General features: G+C 39.2%; 1 pseudogene; it reads right to left on the bottom strand.

The window, feature by feature from the left end:
• Nucleotides 1-22007: 22007 nt before the first annotated feature.
• On the bottom strand, nt 22008-22106 carry LOC124523818 (uncharacterized; annotated as a pseudogene).
• Between the last annotated feature and the right edge of the window lie 2568 nt (nt 22107-24674).

Genomic DNA, 24674 nt, shown 5'->3' with positions numbered 1-24674 from the left:
CCTGAAGTGTGTGCCTTTAGTCATCTTTATTTTGCCCACCCTGTGGACAGGCACTTATAGCCACTGTGTTGGGATTTCTAGAAAGAGCTTTCGTAGTCATTACCGACAGAGGCAAACACCGATTCAATTCCTTCATCCGGGCTACATTCGCACTGCTAACTTTTGTTGACTCTGTCTTGCCGTGAAGTTTAAGCATGCCTCACGAGTTATACTAACTAAATTGCTCATGAAGAAAACATGGCCCAGGTGGCTTGTACAAGGCTCCTGGTCGTAGGACTTTGAAAACCAAACACGGCTCCACAGACTCCGTTATATTTCAAGTTGGACAGCACACTGTCACCGTATTCCAGCTTTCAGACTTCCGAAACATATCTCTCTGTCTTAACTCGCTTTTCCACTTTGACTACTACTGATTCATGCCTTGTGGGACTGCAGACTGTAAGATGCCAGGGTCACCAACAAAGATGATCTTTAAGATAATGGAACAAGTGCAGGGCACAAAACTGAGAATTGCACATCAGATATATCAAACTCCAAATGGTGTTATTCCAGCATTTCCAAAATTCTGTCCTAGTGAGAGTTAATGGTAAGATCAAGTATAGAATCTATATCAGCCAGATATAGGTTATATGTGAAAAGGAAAACTTTGTAACTGAAGAAGTTTAAACAAAAATGTGTTAAATAAGATGTAACAGGTCTTAAAGGTACTAGAGTACTAGTTGACTAGTACTGGCCAAGTGTTTCTCCGGGGACTGGAGGTACATGTTGTTGGGTGTAGGTTACACGACATTTCTCGAAAACTTGTAAGACTAAACATCTTTTTTTTTCCCCTCAACAGCCCATGTGCTATAAAATATTATTGGAAATATGCTGTTGCATTATCAGTAAGATTGACCTGGGGCAACCATGAAGCCAAGGTAGCTGCTTGGGATCTTGCAACCCTCGGTGGAGTTTTAGTCGTGGCATGGTTAGCAACTTTTTTTTTTTTTTCTGTTCACCGAGTCAGGTTGAACAAATCGGTCTAGTATAGTTAAATTTATTGAGAAATGCTTAAGTTGTAAAAAGTCTGGAAGCGAGTATTAAACTTCAAATCTGACCATCCAGAAAATGGTAAGGCTTAGAAGAGCTTCCAGAACCTTCTGGGGCAGATGACTGTGTTCAGCAAGCGCAGCCCTAGGATATGTAATAAATCACGGACCATTTGACAAAAATGCCAAATGAGGCATGTGATCCCAATAAAACCAAAGACGTCTGAGTTCAAAAGCTGTATGCTCCAGGGACAGACAACAGAGAAAGATATTCACTGACAGAACGTATCTCATGTGTGGCATTATGTGTGAAAGACTGATAAAATTTTTACAGTAAGAGACTGATAAAATAGATGGGCTCTAGGCAAAAATTTTTCTGTAGTTGTGTATTTTCACATAAGACAGGTTTTCCAATGGTATTATTTGACATTTTAAAAAATATCAAATTCGTTATGAACTTTGTACAACAGAATAAAACCCCTTGTATGAAAAAGGATCCAACCTCACAATAAATTACATCCTGATACCTAACCTAATCACTTTATCCCCATCATCCAAACATTTAAAAATCAGGAGCACTTTCTCATTCATGGAGAAGCTCAGAAATAAAACTCACACATGCGTGCGTGCGTGCGTGCGTGTGTGTGTGTGTGTTTGCGTCAGGTGAAGAGATGAATTCACCTATTTTTATACAATATCAAATATTTACTTATTTGTAATACGTAATCTACAGAATTTTGGTGATTTTTAGATCAGCAAACCATATTTTTTCTAAACTGTTCATCTCTCCTCAGCATAATATGAAGGATTACAGATCTCATTTCAGCCTGTTGCAATGCAAAGAAAACTTTAAAAAAAAATAGTCATTTTAACAAGCATCCTCCATAAGATATACACAGCAACAAACAAATTGTATGACAAAATTAAGAAGAAAGTCTGATTTTAACACCCTAGTGTTTTGTTGATTATAAAATGGTTTACTTATCTCATATTTTCTTGGGTTTAGTGACTTACCTAGAACCTAGACTTACCTAGACTTACCTAGAACACACAGCATGTATAGGGTCTCCTGGACAGTCTCTAAATACAGAAAGCCCCGACTATTACTATTAACTGGTCTCTAACAGCTCAGCTGCCCCAGTGTTTGGTCTCTCTCTTTGTTTCTTCCAATCTCTCTCTCTAGTTATCTCTTTCTCTTTCTCTCCTTTCCCCCAGCAAGTAGCTCATTGCAGTTTCTAATAAACAAGATTTCTCTCACCTGACTTACTCTATAATAGAGAGCTACAAAAGCTCCAAACTTCTCCTTCTTCTTTTCAGACAAAATACCAGAAATTTATTAAATGTTCCGTATAAGTTTTGCAAGTGTCTTAAATCTCTCCCCCCCCCTTTTTTGTTTAAGTAGCCCCCTCCTCTTTCTGCTTAGACTCATACTGGTTCTGTCCCTTTGGCCACGTGCTTGAACACGCCCACGTGCTTTGTGTAAGTTCTCCACACTACACAAGGAGAAAAAATCAAGTTGTGCAACTTAATGTAAATAGTGCGAAATTTGGCCAATCTGTGTTCTTTGCTGAAGGATTGGAAACATAGCATTCCCCCATTTCCGTTGGAAACATAGCATTCCCCCATTTTCATTATTCATTTACCTGAATGTTCCAATTCCTCTACCCTTCTTTCTCTTGCCAACCCAAATTAAGGGGTCTGCTAAGGAGTTTTTAATGCTCTCCTTCCAGAAGCCTGCATAATTTGCTCATGGAGGAGGAATGGGCGACATAATTCACTGTTAACTGTGTGTTGTCCCATGAAACACCAAAATTCAATATGCTAATAGAGGCCCAAGTAATAGGAAAAAAGAAAATGCCCCAAGAACTTAAACCCTCCCACAACCTGAAAGGATTTCTAATAGCTGAGATCTCATTAAAAGATAAGGTTTGCGTGGACAGGCAGACAAAAGCAAGGGAGGCACCCAGACCCTGATTCACAGAGCACCTGTGCCCTTCGTCCCTGAGAGACCTCTAGGCACAGGGTCAGTGGCCAAGGGTACGCAGCACTTTGTTTAATTCAGAACAAAGAGCTTTGTTCCCCCTTTTCCTTATCTGGGCTCCTGGGGCCTGAGTTCTTCTACACAGGTCACTTCACCTCATTGGTTAAAGAACAATAGGGGCTTCTCAGTGGCTCAGTTGGTTGAGCATTCAACTTTGACTCAGCTCCTGGTTCATGAGTTCGAGCCCTGCATCCAGCTCCCTGCTGTCAGGGCAGAATTACTTCAGATCTTCTGCCCCCCCCTCTCTCTGCCCCTCCCCTGCACTCTCTGTCTCAAAAACAAATAAAACATTAAAAAAATAAAGAACTATAAACATCCATTAGTGCAAGTAAACCCCCTTGTAGACAAGTGCTGAGAAACCCAAGATTCAGGAACAACAAGTTCAATAAACAACTACACACACACACACACACACACACACACACACAAAATCCCAATATGATTGCATTATGTTTCTATGTTCTATGGCTTACTTCTAATTTTTTCTGTCCTCTCAATAAAGAAAAGGGGATATTAATAAAATATGTATGATGTGCTAACTTGATTTCCCAAAACACTTCATATTTCACCACCATTGTCAAACTCTCAGTCCACATGTCCTGCTTTGGCATTCAATGTCTGCACGCATCTGCTCTCAGAAGATTGTGGCCTTAGTCTCAGATCTTTAAATGATCGCCTCTGTGAATTGGGGAAGGCATTTAATTTCCTTAGGATTTAGTGGAATGAAGATGCTTGCTAAATGTTTTTACTATGTTATTTTTTGAGCATGCATGGAGCATCTTCTGTGTAAGAAACTCTGTAAACTATATGGAGAAGAAAGTGACCAGTGTGATCAGTCCTTGCCTGTACTATGAGCTTGATGTGATACGAGAATCAGAAAGACAACCTGACCAGCACAGTCTGTTATGATCAGTCTGTTGTCTTAGCTCACTTGACCCTCTATTCTAGGCTAGTCCATCCCATCAGCCCCTGTCACGTGGCCACACAGATAGCTGTCATCTCTATTAACCATGTCTGCAACAAAATTCTGAACCAAACATTTTAATTTCCAGTTGGCTTACTTAATTATGTCTAACATAATCATTATTTGATTATCAAGAATGTGTTGAGGGGCGCCTGGGTGGCTCAGTCAGTTAAGTATCTGACTCCCGATTTCAGCTCAAGTCATGATCTCATGGTTCATGAGTTCAAGCCCCATGTTGGATTCTGTGCTGTTAGCATAAGGAGAGATTCTCTCCTTCTCTCTCTGCCCCCCTTCACGTGCTCTCTCTCTCTCTCAAAATAAATAAATAAACTTAAAAAAAATAAAAAATAATGTATTGATCCCTTGGCCCCTTTAAGCTTTGAAGTATAGTGTTACCAGATGTACAAAATACTCAACAAAAGTAAGAGTACCAGTCTATTAAATGGAAAACCAAATTCAGTAGAAAAAATTTTAAATGACAAATTATAGTTCTCTAAAACAACAAAAAATGATAAAATCATAGCAGTGTGATTTAAGGAAAAAAATTTAAAAAAAGATTTCAGTAATACAAATGAAAAAGAAAAATCATTATAGATACTTAAAATGTCAAATATATAAAAAGAATGTAGGGACACCTGGGTGGCTCAGTTAAACATCCGACTTCAGTTCAGGAAATGATCTCATGGTTCATGAGTTCGAGCTCTGCATCAGGCTCTGTGCTAACAGCTCGGAGCCTGCAACGTGCTTCGGATTCTCTCTCTACTTTCCCCCACCCCCACTCATGCTCTGTCTCTCTCTCAAAAAGAAATATTCATTTAAAAAAATTTTAAAAACATAATCCACAACTGTATGTCAATACATTTGCTAATTTAGACAAGAGAGGAAATTTTTTTCCACAAAATATACAAAAACTAGAATAATAAGAAATGAACTGTAAATAATCATCCTTTTGTTTAAAATTTGGATCTTTAATTAAGACTTCCATGTGAAAATACTTCAGGCCCAGACTGCTTTCCTGAGGAATTCATCTTCACATTGAAGGAGTAGTAATTCAACTTTACATAAACTCTTCCAGAGAAGAATACAAAAATTGAAAACATATCAACTCCTTTCATAGGAAGAGCGTAAACTTGTTCACCCAAATTGGCCAAAATCATTACAAAAAGAGAAAATCATGGGACAGTCTTCCTCAGTAGTCAGAGACAAAAACCCTAAGTGTAATATTTACAAAGAAAACCTCCTGTCACATTTAAAGGAAAATCCATGATGATGAAGTAATTTTATTTAGGTTAACACCTTAAAGGGAAAAACTATGGTCACCTCAAGTTCGTAAAAAAATATTTGATGAGAATAAATGCATATTGATGATTAAAATCTTCTCAGTGAACTTAGAACAAAAAGAAATTAAATTCCCTTGTACAGTCCTTTCTTCTTCCTCTTCCTGAGAGCAAAGTTCATCTATCCCTCTATGTTCAACAGAAATGTTACCTCCTATCTAAACATGCCTCAGACCATGTAATCCACAATTGCCTCTGGTTTTTTTGAGCTCTTGTTTTCTACAATAAACAGGTTATTTTACTTATTGCTCCCCCCCCCAACACACACACACACACACACACACACACACACACACACATTTACTTATGTAATACATTTAGTGACATTTAAGTGTCTTGTATTTACATGGTCTTCCAACTAATGTATCATGTATTTGAGGCAAGGGACTGCGAATAAGGTAGACCTTTAAAAGATAAAGAAATAAAGAATTTATGTCTTCAGTAAATAGATACAAAGTTTGGACTATGTGTTAGGTTCTAGACATATAGTAAGACATGAAGCTTGCCCCCAAGAAATTCAGTCTAATAGAGAAGATAAATATATAAATAGAAATAAATAATAACCCTCATGGGCAAAGATACAGAACAATGCAATAACAGAAAAAAAAACTATACTTAAGTGAGTGATAATATAAGCTTATTTAATGTCATATTTGAATAACACGTTCTAAGATTTTTCTATTTATTATATTTACATTTATTAACTGAATTCATTTAATTGATATCATTAACAACTTACTATGTTCTTGAATAAACAGAGGGATGAGACATAACCCCCCCTGCCCTTATCACAACCAGTCTAATAGAGAAGGGTGGATAATAATGAAATGCATACATTACGGAGATAAGAACAAAGCGATCTGGGAATAAAAAGAACGAATTCACCAGCTCTGTCTGAGGCATCGGGGGAAGAACCCAGCAGTGGCCATCACTTATTCTTTCAAACAATACAAAATGTGTCCCTTCAAAGAGCTGATCCCTGGGCTAAAAGCCAAAGTTAGACCAGTAAACAAAATAGACCTGAAAGGTAGCAACATTTGATCTGGATTTTTTTTTTCTAATAGTCCCTTTCAAAGGCCGTGTGGTCTGGGAGAAACTTAGAGATAAGAAGCAGCTGGAGAGCTTAGTGGTGGGGAGTGGGCAGGTTCTGCGGCTGGAAAGCCTGCGAATTATTCCTGCCCGAGGTGCTCGCTAATTGGGTCACTTTGGGCAGATTAATCTTCCAATGTTCCATTTACCTCATCTTTAAAATGTGAATGATGGGGCACCTGGGTGGCTCGGTCATGATCTCATGGTCATGGGACAGAGCCCTGCATGTGCTAAGCATGGAGCCTGCTTAAGATTCTCTTTCTCTACCCCCCCTGCCCCCCTCACCTATTCTCTCTCTCTCTCCTTCTCTCTCTCTCTCTCTAAAAAAAAAAAAAAAAAAAAAAAAAAAAGAAGGCAAGGGAGATAGAGAATGCAAGTGGGGGAGGGGCAGAAAGAGAGGGGGAGAGAATCCCAAGCAAGCTCTTAACTGTCAGCACAGAGCCCCGTGTGGGGCTCAAACTCACCAACCGTGAGATCATGACCTGAGCCAAAGTCAGATGCTTAATCGGCTGAGCCACCCAGGTGCCCCCCCAAAATAATTTTTTTTCGACATGAATGATGATACTCACAGCAAATACTACTCAGGTTTGTTTAACTTAAATGCTTTAATACCTGAAAAGTCTGTAGCACAGCGACAGGAACGTAGTAACTCCTCATTGCAACGCATATCAGAAACGTAAATGTTTTTAGGTAAGAAAATGCACATGATCCATTTTTTGTTTGAGGAAGATGGTGATGGTTTCAGCAGAATAAATAATGGCCTGGGCAAGTAAGGACATTTAAGTAACAGACAGTTGCCAAGTCAGTGGCAATAGAGGCACAAAGAAGAACTTACTCAAGAGGTGTGTCTGAAGTAGGATATAAAAGGATGTGCGATGCTTCTCTTGTCGAGTGGGAAGCTTCCCATTCTGCAGTGGGAAGCAGACCAGATATTGATCAGGTTCCTAGGGTTCACGTAACAAATCACCACAAACTGAGTTGCTCAGAACAATGGAAGTTTACCTCAGGTTCCTGGAGAAGTCCAAAACCAAATCTGAAGTTGGCAAGATCCGCTCCTTCTGGAGACTCTGAGGAAGAATCTGCCCCATGCCTGTCTCCCAACTTCTGGTGGTTGCCAGTATCCTTGGCATCCCTTGGCTTTGGACCCAGCCCTCCAATCTGTGCCTCTGTCTTCACCTGGTGTTCCATCTGTGTTTTTCCAAAGTGTGGCCTTCTTACGAGGAGTCGAATCATCAGATATGGGTCCCATCCTAATCCAGTATGACTCATCTCACCTAATCACATCTGAAAGACTCTGTTTCCAAGCAAGGTCACATCTAAAGTTCTGGCGCACCTGAACAGGGGGCAGTACGGGCACCATGCAATGTACAACAGAAGGCGACACTCTTAACAGGTGAATGAGAAGGTTTAAGCCGACGACTTGGAGGATGGCTTCTGCTTTCAACACGCTGAACTTTAGATGCCTACAGCAAATGGCAGTGACTGTGCCCAGCAGGCAGGTGGAATCAGGAGTCAGGGTCCAACGAGCATACGAGTTTGGAGAGAGAGATTTGGAAATCACTAACGTTCAGGAGATAACATTATTTTAGTGAATGCAGGTTTCCTGAGAGAATAGCCAGAATGTGATGAGAAGGAGAACAAGAAAACCTTCCTAAGGTGAAACCTTGCAATCTTTCAAGTTTCTTAAAATATTAAGGTTTTCTCACACTTTTCTTTGTAACGTGTGACTCACTGATGATGGTCCTATTAAATTTTTAAATCTCTTTATAAGCTCCTATGTTAATACTGCCCGTTTTATTAGCCAAAAACCAGAAAGAGAATTTATAGATGCTTGATAAAAAGGGGCACAAACCTCCTTGACATTTAGCATTTTTATCTATTCATTTATTTTTGAGAGAGAGAGAGAGAGAGAGCACGCACGAGAGGGCAGACAGAGGGGGGAGCGGCAGAGAGAGAAGGGACAGAGGATCCAAAGCAGGCTCCCTGCTGACAGCAGAAAGCCTGATGTGGGGCTTGAACTCATGAACTATGAGATCATGACCTGAGCCAAAGCTGGACGCTAACCAGCTAACTGAGTGGCTAACTGAGCCACCCAGGTGCTCCATTTAGCATTTTGTTTCTATTCTGATCAAAATTATTTGTCATCTCTTGAAATACCTGCATTTTATTAGCATTTTGTTTTTATTCTGATCAAAATTATTTGTCATCTCTTGAAATACCTGCAAATGTGTTTCATAAGCTATATTATATTAATTAAAGAGGTTCATAGTAAGACTTCATAAGTCTCAGCCTTTACCTTGCTATTTCCCACACTGTAGCAGGTAGAAGTTTCATCATTTTCTATTCTATGCTCTCTAATAAAGGTTTCTGCAGATTATATCACTTCCATGTCTCATTTCCTATTTCCTTTGGATGAATGCAGTTTTTCCATCAATACATACTTTCGTCCTATATAAGACTGCGTGTGTATTGGCAAGAATACTATATTTAAAACTAAAGGAAAAAAGACACTTGAATTTCCCCGCAACTACATGATTAACTCACTGTGACACTGATCACGTCACTTGACCTTTCTGTCTCAGCTTTATTCACTAAGAAGTGAAGAAAGTAGTATGCCCGCTGAGTTTACAGATTTCCAGAAATCTTTACTACGATGAAATGTGTTTTCCAGTGTTGTCTGTAAAGGGGTATATAAATGAAAGTTTCTGTCAAACTGATATTAAGAAGAAGACACAGTTTAAAGGGGTGACCACTATCCAAGAAGGTTCTATAGTGAGAAGAGTGCTCAGACATCACGTAGCTTTGAAATGAGGCGATGGAGTGTTGGAATGAGAAGCAAAGATGGCAGAGAAACAGTGCCTTGGGTTCTCTGAAGCGCAGCTCCAATAAAGACTAAGAAACAGCCCGAGACTGTTAAGAAAAAGCACCATTAGATATACCAGTTTGGCAAAAAGCAGAATGGGCTGCCATCCACTCAGAACATCAGTCACACCTTTAAGGTAAGCTGTGTTGTTAGAGATTGCACCGTGTTGTGCAAATAAAGCTCACAGAGCCACAACCAGTCAGCAGTCTGCGTAGGAGGACGATGGAACGAGGAATTCTTTTCATCCTCAAGACCCTCCACATCTTCAACTACACTCACCCAACATACGGAGGACTTTAATAAGTAACTATTCAGCCAGAGAAAAGCTGCACAGTAGAGAAAAGTAGACGGAGGCTGGGGGCAAGGTGTAGTCTCCCTCTGATTGAGGAAAGACAGAATGGATGTGATTTTTGTGTGCAGAACCTTAGAAGCAACGTGAGATTCTCAAAAACAGCAAGCGCTAGAGAGCAAACTGGGCCGGGTTGATATATGTGCAAACAGGGCAGGGTGGGTTGTAATGAAGTATAAGAAAAGGTAAAGGGGATGATATAACATTCTTGGTCTCTGTGGAGTTAGTGCATGGGACAAATTCCCCGTGCTCCTGCTTTTGTAAGTAGAGCATTACTGGACACAGCCACACTCATGCAAGTATGCATTGTCTGTAGCTGCTTATGCCCCACATGGCGTGGCTGAGGTTTAGGGACAGAAGCCACATGGCCTACAAAGCAAATACATATAATATCTTCCTTTTACAGAAGAAAAATCCCCTAACCTCTGAGTTCGAGGAATGGAAGAAGCAGGATCTTAGAGGGAAGGAGTAAACCCGAACCAAAACACAGAGCAAGAAGTGGGATTTGCAGTTAGGAAGAAAGTTGATTGCAGGAAATGGCAAACACTTGGGCCACGTGGCGGACAAGACAATCACGACCCGTGCTCTTCGGATTATTGAAAATGAATTGAGAGAGGGTCAATAAAATGACAACTCTCCGATGGCCGAGCTTTCAACTCTTCTCAAGATTCCATCATCTGTAAAGTAAATATTTGGACCAAATGATCTCTGGAGTCCCATTCAGACCTGAGCATCCACGACCGTAAACATATCTGAGGATCTCCAGAGGGAGTGTTTTGCTACCCTGCAGAAGGGGTTATGTATTTCATTTGTTCCCTTACAAACCAAACGGGGAGAAGCACTGATGTACATTGTTAAATCTTTTCCATTGAACACACTTTGATGATAAAAGTTAACTCCCGCGGAAAAGGCCCTTTAAAAATCTCAAAGCCTAGAGAAAAATGTGAATTTTGGGAATTCCATTCACGCTGTATGTGAATCAGGAGCTTACATGTGTGAAGTGGGTGAACATGATACAAGGGGAAAATGAAAATTTTTCAACTTTGATCTCAAGAATTCAAACTCATCATCATCCCTACTTCATCCCCACATTCCCCATAAGTTCTGCATCTCCTTTGCTATGTAAATTACAATATTGTCTATTTGGTGATCCCTGCGAAGAACCCAGGAGTCACTTCTAACGCTTGGTTCTTCCTCTCCTTCTGTAGGAGCTCCCAGGATGTCTGTCCAGCTGCAAAGCTCTCTTAGTGCCAAGGAGAAATCTGACCCCCTCCACCTGCCCTGCTACTCCGCAGACCAGGTTTACCCCCATCTTGCTGCTACAACTCCCTCGCTGGCTCACTTAGACCAACACTGGAATCTTCAGTTATCAACTGGCATCTTCAGTTAATCAACCCTTAAATTCATTGCAATCAGAATAAAGTGCATACCCCCTTAAATGGCTCTCAAGAGCATCATGACTTTGCCCTGTGCTTGCGAAACTCATGTAATCACTCTCCTTCCTCAACCTCTCAGGCACTGGCTATCTTTGCTGCCACCGCGAACTGTATTCTGTCATCTCTGTGTCTTTGGACACGTTGTTTTCTCACCTTGGAATGACTTGTCCATACCCCTACCTGTCCATACTCAACTGCCCCATTATTGAGAAATCAATTTAAATGTCATTTCTTCGAGCAAGCTTTCCTAATGCCATGAGGAAGGAGGAAACACCCATATCGAGTAGCCAACGACAACCGGGTACCAACTCACATCATAACATAGCAGTGAAGTGCTATAATCTCGTATCCCTTGGTTTGTCTCCCAGATGACATTATACTTCCCAAGTACAGCATCTGTTTCTTAATTATGATTTTACATCCAGTACCTAAAATAGACTACCTGGCTTGTAGTAGACAATGAAGAAATATTCGTTGAAGAAAGTAGTGAACCAATAAGTCATTGAAATACGTCAACAATAGAAGGTGGGAGTTTCACTAGAAAGTAAAAGGGTGAAAAAAGAATAGCCTAAAGATTTATACTCTGTGCCCATCATAAGAAACATCGCTATACACGGTGTATGTGTTTAAAATGTAACTGTGAATTCATCACAATGATTCTACTATATTTTGTCATATTTGAAATGCTCTCAGAATGGGAAAAAGAAATGATCCAATGTCAGTCCTCAAGCAGGCAGTCCAAACACAAACACATGGACACAAAATCATGTATGAGTTCATACAAAAATCCCCAAGAATTTGACACCAGTTAGGAAACTTGAAAACAAGTACCAAAACACACCATCCACTGACAGGGGTCAATGGACCACTGACACCTGATAGTCCAATGAAACACCACTGTGTTGTTTCGATCCCTTCATTTCTGTGGTATTAGCCAGGAGGAGTCAGGGAGCAAGGAAGGGGGAAGGGGCAAAATACTCTATATGTACCAAGGTTTATTATTATCATTTTGGGGCCATAGATTCCTTTGGAAGTCTGGCAAATTCTATGAACCTCATCACAAACATTATTTTGGAATGCATAAAATAACACCCATGAGAATGTAAACCAATTACATTACAATCCTGGTCTTAACCCTAAATTAGGTCTACTTTGATATGTAATTATCTAAATAAGAACAACCTTGTTTTTTTGTTTTTTTTTTAATTTTTTTTTCAACGTTTATTTATTTTTGGGACAGAGAGAGACAGAGCATGAACGGGGGAGGGGCAGAGAGAGAGGGAGACACAGAATGGGAAACAGGCTCCAGGCTCCGAGCCGTCAGCCCGGAGCCTGACGCGGGGCTCGAACTCGCCGACCGCAACATCGTGACCTGGCTGAAGTCGGACGCTTAACCGACTGCGCCACCCAGGCGCCCCCAACCTTGTTTTTTGAGTCAACGATTAATAATGTACATGAAGTGTACAAATGAGGTATTTCGCTTCTCCGCATCGTTAAATCTGTCGGGGCGGGGTGGGGGGTGTTGTCACTAATCCTAAGAGATTGTAATGCAAACAGTCGCATACTGTTTCCAGTTATCAACAGCAATACAAAGTTCTTGAATGCATCGCAAAGGCTTTATATGATGTGTCAGGGTAACATATAAATATAACAATTCATCTCCATGAATTGAGGAAAAGTCTGTATGCTTTTCTCTACCTGTGCTAGATACTACTATTATTTTGCTGACTTAAAATTTGTTCCTTGATATTGATATCATATGAAATTCTAGTAAATTACAAGTATGTATGCGTAGTTACTCAAATTAGACACACGTAAGTATAATATAATTGATTATATTAAAATGTAGAGGAACCACTGATTAGTCACATCAAAATAAATAAAGTTAGATCACCCTACGCGATATATCAAAACACAAGTTTCAATGAATTATAGCAGTGAGTGTAAAATTAAAGTTAAAAGAAAATAAAAATACAAGTAAGTAATAAGTGTACATCTACCCATCTGATGGAAAATATCAAATTGTAGTAGACAATGAAGCAAAGGCTTGAACAAAGCCTTATGAGCAAAGGCTTGAACATAAAGAAAGAGCTGATAGAGCTAACAATGTTTTTTAAAAGAAATAGTTGCTTAAAATGCAAAAATTAAAACCAGATTTGGTACATCATTTAAAGAGTACACAGTGTATTCTGCTTAAAACAAAAAGAAATCTGACAAACCATTAAAAAAGTAATGAGACAACCAACAAAAGCAAGTGAGGAACCAAACAGACAATTCACGAAGAAGTACCCATGTACATAATTTTAAGTTTCATATTGATAACATTTTTAAAACTTCAAATTAAAAATGAAGTTTACTGAAAATGTTGAAAATGAGAATGATAGGTAAAAATATGATCAAAGTAAAATACACCGTCAACATAACTAGAATTTTTTTTCTTTTCTGTTTTTAAATTTTAAAACTTATTTTTATTAAAGTGTAATGAGCATACAGTGTTATGTTAGTTTCAGGTATACATGACAGTGATTCAACAATTCTACACATTATTCAGTGTTCATCATGATAAGTGTACTCTTAATCCTTTTTATTTTTAGCTTCTTAACTATACGTATCTTTTCTTTTCCACACCTAATAAAAAGCTTTGGAACTCCTTGAAGTCCAAGCGGACCAATGTGCTGTGATCATTGCTGCTGTATCTAAATAACTTTGAACTTGAGGCTTTTAATGTATCATACTAAAGCAAAAACTGTCTGATTTAAAAAAAAAAAAAACTGAAGTAGGGGCACCTGGGTGGCTCAGTCAGTTGAGCGTCTGACTTCGGCTCAGGTCATGATCTCGCAGCTCATGGGTTCAAGCCCCACCTCGGGCTCTGTGTGACGGCTCAGAGCCTAGAGCCTGCTTCAGATTCTGCGTCTCCCTCTCTCTCAGCCCCTCCCCAACTCACAATCTGTCTCTCTCTCAAAAATAAAAAAAGCATTTTAAAAAAATTAAAAAAGAAAACTGAAGTCAATGTTTGTCTCAGACAATTAAAAACAAAACTGATTTTCACAATTGGTATAGAAAAGAAGAGACATATATATGTTGGTAGGGCTAATTTGACCACATGTGCCGATGCATTAAAAATATTAACTCAGTCACAACTTATCCTAAGGGAATAATCAGAGATGTACGAAAAGAAGTTATGAGCAAAGATATTCATCTCCAAAAGAAAGAATATATAAAGAACTTCTAAAAAGAAGAAAATATGCTTATTATATTTTATGTGTAAAGAGTAATTTGAAAAGCAAAAATGCATAGGTAGAAGTATATGTATGTAGAAAAAAGCTTGAAAAGATGCACACCAGATTTTCAAGGGAGCACTCTGCTTTCAATCAGGAAGACTTACCCTCCCACTTGAGACAACTAAATATTAAAGCAAAACACATGAAAAAACAGCCCTCAAGGCTTTAGATGCTAGAGAAGGCAGGGCAGAGATTTCTAAGAAATAAGAAATGGGGAAGCAGACAAGGCGAGCCGGGAGACTGGTCCCACTTGCTTCTTGGAGGAAGTTTCCAGCCCACAGTGTGAGGAAGGGAGACACGGTCAGAACCAGGAGTCAAGGAGCCGATAGGGGGAGTCCAGCAGAAGCAGGGCAGACAGACTTCTCAGGACAGCAGGACAGGAGAAAGTTGCACAGGGAGAAAACTCCAGAGTTCTGCAGAGGGCCGTCCTCAACAGTTAGATTGACCACTGTTGATCAGCATGTGCACATGAGGAAAATACCTGAAACATGGAAGAATCAACGGGAACAGTTCCTGGACGGTCAGAAGAATAAGTGCTAGTTGGAGGGAATTGATGAGAGTCCTGAGAAGCATTTGCCCCAAAAGAGGAGTTAATTCCACAGAAAATGAAGATCTGGTTCTATGTAACAAATCCTTAAAGAAAGATATAAAAGAACCAAGCTTTTCTCAACTGACATAACCCTGTCTAGTACCGAGCTCAAGAGTACTTGCAGCATAAAAATACGTGCAGAAGCACAGAATGTTCCTCTTGTTCAGCATCCATTCAGAAATTACAGAGTACATAAAAAGGTAGGAAAGGATCACCTATAATGAGGTAAAAAGTCAGTCCATTGAAACAGATCCAGGAACAACAGAAATAACAGAATTGGTAGACAAGAACATTAAACAGCTTGTATTGCCACATCTCAAATGGTAGAGGAAAGAATAAACATTTCGGCAGACTCATGGGGATATAAAAAGACCGAACTTGAATTTCTGAGGTAGAAATGGCAATGTCTGGGAAGAAAAACGCTGTGCTTGAGACTAATGGCAGATTAAATACGGCCAAGGAAAAGGTTAGTAAACCTGATGGCTAGCTTTCCTTAGCTTTCAGACTGTTGTCATAATGAATGACACAGACTCAGTGACTCACTGAACGTGCTGTATTGTTATCGCATAGTTTTGTCCATCAGGGGACCAACACACTTTTCACTGGGTTAAAATCCAGGTGTTGGAAGGGCTGCTTTCCTTCTGGAAGTTTTCAGGAATCTGTTTCCTTGCCTTTTCGGGCTTCTAGAAGCTGCTCTCATTTCTTGGCTGGTGGTTTCTCCAGCCATCGTCAAATCCAGAAACTGTGTCACGTGCATCTCACGTTTCTTGGCTATTCTTCTGCCTCCTCCTTCTTCTTTTCAGAGCTCATGTGGTTAGAGTGAGCTTCCCCAGATAAACCAGGACAGTCACCCTATTTTAGCTCATCTAATAGCAATACGAGATCGATCAACACTAAAGAACAAAATTAGGAAAAACAAAATGTCTCAAATGACCTCAGCTTCCTCCTTAAGAAATGAAAAGTGAGGATTAAGGTAAACCCAAAGTAATCAGAAGAAAGAAAAGAAAATAGATCATAGTATAAATCAATAAAAATCAAAATATACAAATGTATATTGCATACATCCTATATATTTGCACATTATATTTAATTATATTTATTTTTCTACTCGGTATTTTTAATAGAAAGAAATCCCACATCCATATTTTCAGAATTTCACACAATATTTTTTAAATCTCCAGGCTAATAGATTGAAAACAAAGATTACTCTTTAACAGAGGGCAAGCAGTCCCCAATATTGAGATGTAATTATCACAAAAATCTCCAACGAAGAAATCAAATTTAAGAAACAAAACAATTGAGCAAACAAAGAAAACCAGAGACAAACAAAAAACCCAGACTCTTAAATACAGAGAACAAAATGGTGGTTGCCAGAGGGATGTGGGGCACTGAAATAGATGAAGGGGTTAAGAGTATACTTACCGTCATGATCACTGAGAAATACAGAATTGTTGAACTATTGTACTGTACATAATATGTACTAACTGTACATGTATAATGTACATGATGTGTACATTATGCTGTACATCATAGGAAACTAACGTAATACTGTATGTCAATTATACTTGAATAAGTTTTTTTTCTTAAGAAAGCCAACAAGCAAAGAAATCAAAACCAATTCTAAGGGAGGAAGAGAATATTCTTTATCAGGGCCGTCTTTCAGAGGGGTGCACAATGTAACAGCCTCTGGGCATCCATTTACGAATTCCACACCCGTGTATTAAGCACCTGCTTACTATGAATGACGGAGTGCACGGAGACCGAAGCTGGAGCAGGGAACAAGAAGTGTGTTTCTTTGTTAAGCAGATAAAGATGTCGTGTTGCTGCCAACAGCATCTGAACCACTCTCCAGGGTGTTCTTCTCACCTCCACCTGAGAATCACACTGTGCACATCGGTTGATGAAGTTTTTCCGAAATGCCTCCCCTGTGCAAGGGGTGGTTCTGTGACAACCCATTGCCACACCCTTCTCTTCCCCAGGGCACAGAGACGCATGTGTGCTGGGGATAGAGCAGGGGAGGCAGGATCTTGCCAGAAACGTTGCTTCTTCCTGTATTCAGACCTACCTAGGGGTCTGGCTCATAATACCGGACATAATTGCATGTAGTGGCCTTCCTTGTACCTCATAAATCCTATGGCTTTTTTCTCCAGTTGGCTATCTTTTGGAAGCCAGGAAAAAAAAATATTCAATAAGCCTTGACTATCTCCTCATCTCAATTCTGGTCCGAGTTAATTTTCTATCATGAGGTTCCTTGGCTGTATTTACATCAGTGGACTATGCAAACATTCTTTGTCCCTGAACCTAACTCAAGTGGTATAAAGTTCCCTGCATATGCTCCACGGCAGTTAAGAGGTTGAAATGGTGTATTTCGAAGACATCTAGAGAAGAACGTGGCCTGAACCCACCAGCTAGCATAATTGTCAATGCCATATCCCCAAACCACTATTAAATAGAACTTGTGTGTTCCCACTAAATTGTGCAGTCTTTTAGGGCTATATCTCACTTATTTCTGTACCTTTTGCACTTTGAAGAATAACTCATGTAGGAAATAGATAGTAGATGCTTATTAACTAAGTGACAATGGTCACCAATTTCATCCAGAGGTTTTGAACTTTATCCAGGTTTTACCAAGCATGCCTGCCAAATAAAATGCTCTCCCTTTCTAACTTCAGAAATTGTAGGGAGGATATTCGCCAAGGCTAACTAAAGGGGGATTGTGAATCTCTTTTTCATAGTTCAGGCTAGAGAAACACAGCGTCTTTTGTTTTTCTCTCTGAGTCCTTTAGGTATTTGTGATTTATTTAAAGTGAGTTCAATCCGGGCACCTCAGAGCTCTTCTGAGAATTTTCACATGTAAAATTAGATCATTTTGGTAAGGAATTTTACAGGTCAACACTTATGCTTAAAATGGAATTCCTTTCAAAGAACTGTTTTTTAATAGTGTACAAATATAAGAAAAACTCAAAGTAGACAACATCATGGTGATAACTGGGGTCCCCGTTTTCCATAGCAAGAAATGTTTTGTTTTCTTCTTTTTTGTCTTTAACAATTGTTTTTATTTATGGCATCATGCTCACAAACACTTATTTATGTTATGTATCTGTTCTCATATCTGCTTTTTTGAAACATAAGCTGAAGAAACACTTTAAAGTTTCCTTGAGCTGTTTGTGTGTGTGTGTGTGTGTGTGTGTGTGTGTGTGTTTTACTGTTTTGTGGACACTTGTAAACATTCAAACACCGTTTTCCCTCAGAGTTGCCTAGTTAGAGTAACCTCATGAATAAGGTCGTTTACAACACCTGTGTCCTTCAAAAGTTTCTCCAGGGGCGCCTGGGTGGCTCAGTCGGTTGAGCGTCCAACTCCGGCTCAGGTCATGATCTCACGGTTCGTGGGTTCGAGCCCCGCATCGGGCTCTGTGCTGACGGCTCAGAGCCTGGAGCCTGCTTTGGATTCTGTGTCTCCCTCTCTCTGTGTTCCACGCCCATTCGTGCTCTGTCACTGTCTCTCTCTCTCTTTCAAAAATAAATAAAACATTAAAAAATTTAAAAAAAAAAAAAGCTTCTCCAGCAGGATTTTCTCAAGAACTCCAAATAATGGGACCATCACGATGCTTTGCGAGCTCCTTTAAAAGGGGAAGGGGCTATTGTTACTAATGGCCCCAGGAGTGGTCCTGGTGATGTGTCATACCTGGCTCTATGAAGGAACTTGTGCTTAAACACAAACAGGTATTGTCTCAATGGAGTTCCAAGGTTAACTAGCATGAGCCTTCATATCACCAGATACACATGAAATTAATCTGACCAGTTTCCAATGGTACTTCCCATTCATAAGTTCTTAGTACTACCGCTGCTTAGATCGCTTGCCTTTTACTACCACATCTGTCTCAGTGGGGCAAGCTGGAAATGACATACAGTGTCAGCTGCCCCCTGCTGACAGGGAGCAGCTGGATGTGATGTGCTCTCCTTGCAGTTAATTTATTTCCAACTTGGTACCTAATATATACCTCGCCCCTTCTCTTATCCACCTGCTAATGACACTTACGGCTCAAAGAACAGCTCGAAATTCTGATTTTCTAATTTTGCTAAAGAACATCACATTCGTCCCTTAACTTTGTATCTCCACAGAAGTATGGCATTCAATTTCAATATTAATATAATGTTTTAACGCTTTGGCTTGGGACACTTCTGTTTTTAATAACAGCACTATTTCCATGACTAAAATTTTTCTTGACAATTAAAAAAACAAGATACTAAAATTGCTTGAAGTTACAGTCACAAAACATGACAGAGATGTCAAATTAAAATAAATTCAATTCAATTTGTACCTCAAAAGGGGGCCTGGAGATCGGATTCATTTAGAATTGTAGGCAGAAGTACGTGGAATAACGCGGCGTAGATTTATTCAGGGATCGAAGATCAGAGCCCCTGGTTACAGACACTGAACACTGGCTTTACTTTCACTGTCTTTGATCAGATCTATAAGAAATTTTAGGATTTAGTGAGATGTTTAACTCATCCCCCAAATCAATACTTTGTGGGGGGGAGGAATTATAAGTAGAAAATGACAAATGCATTATGATTTCTAGAACCAACACATTTCAACAAAATTAGAAAAGTTTTATTTATTTTTGAGAGAGACAGAGACAGAGACAGAGCACGAGCAGGGGAGGGGCAGAGAGAGAGGGAGGCACAGAATCTGAAACAGGCTGCAGGCTCTGAGCTGTCAGCACAGAGCCTGATGCGGGCCTGAACCCACGAACTGTGAGATCATGACCTGAGCCGAAGTCAAACGTTTAACTGACCGAGCCACCCAGGCGCCCAGAAAATTTTAAATAGATACTTTAAAATGTTTAGAGTCAGGAAATAAGAGATTATCTATCTAAGACTCCTTCGTTTTCAAAGGCTTTTGCTTTTAGTCAATATCAATGGCAAATGTAAGCCATATTGGTAGCTGTTTTTTTAAGAAAATAAAGTATGAAATTTCAAAGGTAAACACTTCCCCAGAACTCTAACGTGGAAATCTAATTATGTACGTGGACATCCATAACTGTCATATAAGCATGCTATTATAAATCAGAACAGTGTTAAAACAATGATCCTAAAATATCCTGTAAATACTAAAATATTCACATTAGACGAAAGATCATAAGTATCTGACATAAATGGCAAGATTTGTTTTTTCTTTGGGGACTAAAACATCTCTACATATTTGTATTTTGCACATGAACTTTGAGGCTATAAATTATAAAGCACAAACCGGTGGAAAGTCTAACTGTATGATTAAGAAACTAAACTAGTTTGCATTTAAGAAGGAATTTGAATTTTGTAGACCTTACAGAATTATATATTCTGCAAAAGTTTGTGGCATACACACACATCCACATACACAACCAGTTATTTTAATGATGTCTTAAATCCCAATAGAAATACTGAAGGAAATAGTGGTGGTCAGAGCTGAAACTGACCCAGAGGAGCAGGAGGAGGAATTTGTAAAGATATGACTGTTCCCAAGACCTCCAACTTTGAAAAGAGGAATTAATGGCTATAAAGGATATATGACAGCAGAATTTCTCAAACATTTGGCACATTATTTGTCCCAAACCACAAAATGATGTGTAAGCACTTCAGGAAAATCTCAGAAGTAAAAGAAAATGGTTCCTACTTGCTAAAGAAAAAAAAAAGGATCTCACAATTTGTCACCTTGGAAAGATTCCATTTCATTTTTTGCGAAATTTGTTTTTAAGTGTGAAGAGCAGAAATTCCCTTCACACTCCAGAGTGTGTACCCTTCACCTCATAGTCACAGAATAATTCACAGGAGAATATATGTCGTATATTATATATTACCAATGTATATGGTGAAAGAGCTTGGAATATTTTCTTGGATAGTTTTATTTATTTCGTATCTGTTAAAAGTAGAGTTCCTTTTAAAATACAATAGAAGGACAAGAGCCTAACTGATGCTGATGATTGGTTTTCCGTGTCACCATCCAAGAGCAGTGTCTCGTACAGCCCTATTCAACCACAGCCACACCCAAATTTAATGACTCTGTAGAACCCCACAGCATGCATTTCCTTGCAGGTTAATTTCTGGGGCTACATACTTTAACCTGACTCCTAAAAACGCATTATCTATCTTCTACCTTCTTGTGTCATATTTATTCTTATAAGACAAATCATACTTTAAATGACACGGGTTATTGAAAAATAAATGAACAGATCATACATCAATATACTCATAACTTCCTAAAATCGGTAGAGACTGTGGCAACATGATGTCAGTTTCCTGAAATTTGAAAATAGATAGCATACTGACCCCCCCATTTCTCAACTCTGAGCACACTAATCATTTATTACACGCGATTTACCACCTTACTGTATACACTCTCACCCTCTTGTTTCTTGTGTGTTTTAATGTAAATAAATTATCGTGTTGAAAGCTTCTTGCAGAAGGGAATTCAATCTCCCACCTCATTTTATACTGGTCATGGTGTCTAGGAGACTGGATGACACAAAGCGATAGCTCAATAATACCTGTGGTTGGCTGCTGTGATCGAAGAAGGTATGCCCAAATGGAATTCTTTATGAATGGCATTCCTCTCCCAAGGTCAGCGTGCATGACACCTTCTTCCATGTACACAGTGCCTTCTGGGTAGCTCGCACAAAAAGAATAACGTTATTCCTAAATTCCACCCTCTTCATCGATTCATCCCAGCACCTTACCTATACACACACATTTACACACGCGCACATACACACACGTGAAAAAATACCATGGAAACATGCAAAGTGTTTGTTTTTGGTTTATTATTTTGGTCACGTGTTCAATGCTTTACCCTGTGAATAACAGTTGTTGTTTTGGTTTGTTTTGTTTTGTTTTTGTTTTTTTAAAGGAGAGGAATGGGGAACCTGGGTGGCTCAATCGGTTAAGCAATCAACTTTGGCTCAGGTCATGATCTTGCTGTTGTGAGTTCGAGCCTAGTGTCGGGCTCTGTGCTGACAGCTCAGAGCTTGGAGCCTGCTTTGGATTTGTGTCTCCCTCTCTCTCTCTCTCAAAAATAAATCAACATTAAACATTCAGAGAAACTTCTCTAGTAATGAACTATAGAAATGATCCCTGAAAGTATAGTCTTAAAAATAAATTAACATTAAGATGAAAGGAGAGTAAGAAAGGCTGTTCTGAGTTAATGAATAATGTTAACAAAATTATGAATGTGACAATCATACCTTAATTTAAAAAACACTGATGTTCTTTCTGAACTAGTTACCAGAAGAATACCCTTCTTATTTGGGCCTCTCCAAGGTCATTACTTTGGAGGCAAAGAAAAGCCAAATAATTTGTGTTGGAATTTTAGTAAATCTCAGTAATTTCCCTCACCACCCGTTGTCTAGGACAATCCATCATTGTGACTCATACAACTACAATTCATTTATTGATGCTCTTATGTTCAGAGTTTTTAAAAAAACTATCAGAAAACATCTCTCTAGGCATTTTTTTTCAAAAAATCTGTTGCATTAGACTATGTCAAATATTTGATTGAAACAAATGACATTTCCGTATAACATATAAAATGTGTGCATTGTTACTTCACTTCATGATGTGACACATGACCACGATGTGATGGTCATCATAACCCATAGCTGAAAGTACTCCATCCTCTAATAGCCCAGCCAATCGACCATGAAGCATTTCAGCCAAACAGAACCTTGTAAAGTCCTCAGGTCTCTCTGGCTGCACGTGGAGTTGTTTGTTTTTATCAGATGTTAAAACTTGGTCTCTGTCACAGGGTGGAATTCAAGATAAAATAAAAGCTTAATTATTCTTAGTGAATGCACAAAAATAAAATAACCAGGTAATGCTCCTAATGAAATATTCATAAACGGGAACGCATTAAAGGTGTAAAATATAAATCAGGTTATGCAAAACACACACAGAAACACTTGTTCATGCATACACACAGTTGATCTTGAAAATATGCAAGCTTTCAGGGGGCCTGGGTGGCTCAGTTGGTTAAGCGTCCAACTTCTCGGCTCAGGTCATGATCTCATGGTTCACAAGTTCAAGCTCCACGTGGAACTCTGTGCTGACAGCTCAGAGCCTGGCACCTGCTTCAGATTCTGTGTCTCCCTCTCTCTCTCTGTCCCTCCCCTGATCATGCTCTGTTTCTCTCTCTCTCTCTCAAAAAAACAAACATTAATACAAATTATTTTTAAATAAAATATGCAATTTTCCTCATTTGCGACTACTCCTCAAGCTCTAACTAGCTCTAGACCTGCTTCTGGTAACATGAAGGTGGACCATTAGAAGAAAGAAGTAAGTAGCATGTGTCCATTCACTGCCTGGTAGCATAACACACAGAAGCCTCGGATTTCAAACAAAAAAGAAAATGTCCACCTCCGGAAAACAATCTCAAAATATAAAATACCTACTCTGAAAAAAAATCACCGCAGTCAAACTGAGACAGGGAAATCACGAGGCACACCAACAAGTCCAAGCGGTGTTCCCAGGAGACGGCATAAAGCTGGGATATACGCGGACACACGTTCATTCGAGCAGGGCATAGAACACCCCATCTCCAGCAGACGCCTCTGTTTCCAGTCTGTTCCCCGATAGGTGTAAGGCATCAGAGAAAAGAAAAATGCCTTGTTCTCTTCTTCATGCAGATAAGTATACCCAGTGCACCTCTAACTCCATAAAACTTTGCTTTTCCCATGACTACCTTTGAGTTCTGGAATAACTTATCCCCAATGCAGTCATCCAGTCTCTGACATTCATAGCCCGGCGTTTGTACAGCCAACCACAGTAAAGTGGATATCAGGACCAGTTTCTAACTGAGATTATTCCCAACTGTTATATTCTGCTTGACGATCCCTATATTTTATAATGACTTTCATGGCATACCCACACTCATAAGTAAATATATTTACAAAATCATTAACACGATAACAATTCAACTAAGGTAACGTGACATGAAAACTGGCAGCATGAATCCTGTGTTTTAGAAGCCACAAAAGTAAGAATCAAAATATTCCTCAGGATTTTTTAACAATTTTTTTAATATTTATTTATTCTTAAGAGAGAGAAAGAGAGGGGAGGGCAGAGAGAGGGAGACATATAATCTGAAGCAGCCTCCAGGCTCTGAGCCATCAGCACAGAGCCCGATGCAGGGCTTGAATCCACAAACTGTGAGATCATGACCTGAGCCAAAGTTGGACGCTTAACCGACTGAGCCACCCAGGAGTCCCTCTTCAGGTTTTTGCTTTTTTTTTTTTTTATTCAGGGAATTTTAAAATGTTAAATGTGGTACAAGAGCTATTTATCAAACTTGTTTCCAAAACATTTAGACATTGAATAACAGAATGCTGTCAAAGTAATTAGTAGAATGGTAGAATATTTATTATAATTCATATGTATAAATTATCTATACTGTATAATCTAATTATAATTATATTTAATTGAATGCTCAGGCATTAAGGAAGAAAGGAAAAGAGTGATCAAAGCTTGTGCTAAGGCCAGATCTCAACATGAACATACTTATTTCAGTCTGGCATGGTTCACCGAATGGGAAGAGAAATCATTGACAATCAAGCTGTAAATCTGGGTAGGTAAAGATGAATAATTTTGAACGCTGGGCTGAAAACTTTTGATGTTCTTAGGTAATGTGTGGGAAGCTATTTTATACGCTAGTAAAAGTAGTCAA

Source organism: Lynx rufus, unplaced genomic scaffold (genome assembly GCF_022079265.1).
Source record: "Lynx rufus isolate CCGP_SWC_20201006 ecotype Redwood Valley unplaced genomic scaffold, mLynRuf1.p SCAF_1, whole genome shotgun sequence".
NCBI lineage: Eukaryota > Metazoa > Chordata > Mammalia > Carnivora > Felidae > Lynx > Lynx rufus.
Note: the sequence above shows the minus strand (reverse complement) of the source record. Positions and strands in the feature narration are given on the sequence as shown.